Source organism: Anthonomus grandis, chromosome 8 (genome assembly GCF_022605725.1).
Source record: "Anthonomus grandis grandis chromosome 8, icAntGran1.3, whole genome shotgun sequence".
NCBI lineage: Eukaryota > Metazoa > Arthropoda > Insecta > Coleoptera > Curculionidae > Anthonomus > Anthonomus grandis.
Window position 1 is genome coordinate 35214341 of NC_065553.1, and position 3218 is coordinate 35217558.

General features: G+C 32.0%; 1 long non-coding RNA gene across 1 annotated transcript; it reads left to right on the top strand.

The window, feature by feature from the left end:
- The first annotated feature begins 217 nt into the window (after positions 1 to 217).
- On the top strand, positions 218 to 1937 carry LOC126739068 (uncharacterized). Its single transcript, XR_007661535.1, has 2 exons — positions 218 to 313; positions 374 to 1937. It is a non-coding gene; the product is annotated as an uncharacterized LOC126739068 (long non-coding RNA).
- Positions 1938 to 3218: the final 1281 nt, after the last annotated feature.

Genomic DNA, 3218 nt, shown 5'->3' on the forward strand with positions numbered 1-3218 from the left:
ATAATGCATCAGTATCAGAGCCTAATAACCTGGATGGATATTCAGCGAGAGATAAACATCCATGTGAACCTACCAATGTTTTCCAAAATCAAGATGATTCGAAGATTTATACCGAACTGCAACCAGTCTGTAACGGTAAAAATGAAGGTAAATTTTTTACTTTTAAACATTATTGTATATCTGACTATAAAATAGGCGATGAGGTAATGACCAATATCGAGACCATTGTAGAAAATACAATACTAACATCAGATGACCATAACATATCAGCGCAAGAAGGTGATTCCAAAAATGGTGATGGATTATGATGAAAGTAAATTTACATTACAATTTCTTAAGCTAGTATTTTATTAAATAGTAAAATATTTTTCAGGTTCTTTAGTTAAAAGTCCTGCTAATGATTCAGATCTATATCCGAACTATACACCTGATGATGAAACTTTACGAATAAAAAGAAAGAGAAAATTCCATGATTGTATGTACCTTCCCATTTTGGTGCGTTATTAGTATTTTTTTTATAGAATGTTTTGTAAAACTTAACTTTATTGCAGATTCAGACGTTGGTACGGAAAGTCATGAAGGTAATAACGAGAACTCTCCAATAATACAAAAAAAATCTCAAAAGAAGAAAAGAGCAAGAACTACTTTTGGAGAGAGGCGTCAATATTTTAATGCACACATAGAATTTAAAACAATTAAGCAGAGGAAAACTGATATTAATAATAAAAGGCAGTGCTCACTTTCTTATACTATGGACAAATCTGATGGGACAAAAGTTCAAGTATGCAAACTTATGTTTTTGCATGCACATGGATTAAACACTGACGGCATGATAACTGAATTTAAGAGGAAACAAAATGTATCAAAAGGGCTTGATATTTTTACTGATAAACGTGGAAAGTCAACGCCTTCAAATAAGAAAGATGGAGAACTATTTAAGCAACATATACAGAGTCTTACAATCCACAAGTTTCCCATTACAAGTTCTCCCATGCTCCTAATAGAAGATATCTACCTTCGGATTTAAATGTAACATCTATGTGGAAAGACTTTTGTGAACATCATGAAAAGGTCTCGTATGAAAAATATCGACATGAGTTTAATTTGTTAAACATCGGGCTTGAGCAACCCAATCAAGACGAATGTAGTGATTGTATATTACATAAAGAACAAGAAAAAATCTGTAAAGAATCAAGAGAATCTTGCACTACATGTACCGATTTTGACAAACATCATTTATTGTATGTTGAAGCAAGAAAGGCTTACGAAGATGACAGGGACAAAAAAAGATATCCAAATTCATTTTGAGTTTATAGTGTGGACATACAAAAAGTTCTCCTTTTACCAAAAATGTCTCTAAAGTCGTCTGTTTTTGCCAGAAAGTTAGTTGTGTTCAACGAAACATTTGCTTCGCTGCTAAACAATGGGGAAAATATTTGTGTTTTGTGGCATGAAGCCATTAGTGGTAGATTAGCAGAGGATGTGGCATCGACTTACCTTGCAGTAATGCAAAGAGCCTCTGCTGATGTAGAACTACTTATTTTGGTGCGACAACTGTAGTGCCCAAAATAAAAATTGGAGGCTTTATGCTGTATTCGTATCTATTGTAAATTCTAACTGGGGACCAAAATGCATAACAGTTAAATATTTTGAAGCAGGTCATTCTTATATGAAGGCCGATGCTGTTCACGGCCAAATGGGAAAGCTTTAAAGAAGAGAGCTAACGTTTACGACTTGAATGAATTAAATGAACTTATTCTTAAAACATCAAGAAAAAACAAAACACTGCTTATGTCTTATGAAGACTTTTATGAATTTAAAGAAGGGGCAAGGCAAAAGAAAAAAGCAGATGAAACAATGCCATTGCTAAACGAAGTTAAAGTAGCAGAATTTCGAAAGGGTACCAAAAATGTATTTTTCAAAAAAAATCATACGGATTTGGAATTTATTTCATCTGATTTTTTAAAACCCAAATATAATTAAAAATTACTAGATGTAAAAAAAAATAATAGGGGTATCAACCGTAATAAAAAAGAATTTCATTTTTAAAAATTGAGTGCCATCAATGCCCCCAGTAAAAAAAATCTTTTGGGAAAAACTTTCAACTTCGGAAACTTCTTCAGGACTTGCTTTCAACGCGAAACTAAATTACCTAGTCTAGTAATAGTTACCAAAGATTAGTATTACTTTTTTGTTACTATCAAGCTTTAGAATTTTTATTTCGTTCTATTTTGGCTGTTTTTCATTGTAAGTTTTCTCAAAATATATAATTTTGTATAAAATTGTCGTTTTCTTTACACATTGTTTTTGTCTCATAAAAAATAGAAAGTTTTGTCATAGCAACTCAGCATACTATTATTTTCCTTAGTAACACTACTAAACAATATACTACTTTAAACATAGCATCTTTAGGTACTATTTGTTTCCTTTGTAAAATTACAAGTTTGGATATAGCAAATTAAGATACTATTTTATTCCTTGGCATTATTACGATTTTGTTGACAGAAAAAAATAGTAAGTCCTATAAAAGCTAAAAACAGGCGCCAAAATAGAAAACAAAGTAAGAATTAGAAATCTCGAATTAAAAAACCCCTAAAATCTAAATCCCAATCATGTCATTATATAAATAAAGTAATAGCTAATTAAAACATTTAAATTTGATTTTGTAAAAATGTTACAAAAATGACTTACTATGTTTTACCATTTCACGGGAGGATATCTCGATTTATACAAGATACATTTATTAATACAAGAAATAAGGAGCGGCACACCGGGCCCTTAAGTACCGAAAAAATTAATCAAGCCGAGATATTTGTACTAAGACAAGTGCAACAAGAATTCTTTGAAGACAATAAAAATAGACTAAGCGGCATGGAAGCTTTCGAAGATATGGATGGCGTCATTAGATTAAAATCCCGTATAAGTAATAGGAGTGATTGTGACAACTTCCTTTTTCCTGTGATATTACCTGGTAAACATTTTTTAGTAAACAGACTTATTTTTGGAGAACACTTAAAGTTAGGGCATATTGGCGCACAAAGTTTGATGTGTATTTTACGGTAAAATTTTTGGATTTTGGGTGGTCGTCGAGCCATTTGACATGCGATATCAAAGTGTGTAGTATTCAAGAGACACACATCGAAGCCGGTTACTGTAAGATCGCCACCCTTACCTATTGATCGGGTTCGTGATGCTATAGCATTTGAGATAACCGGTGT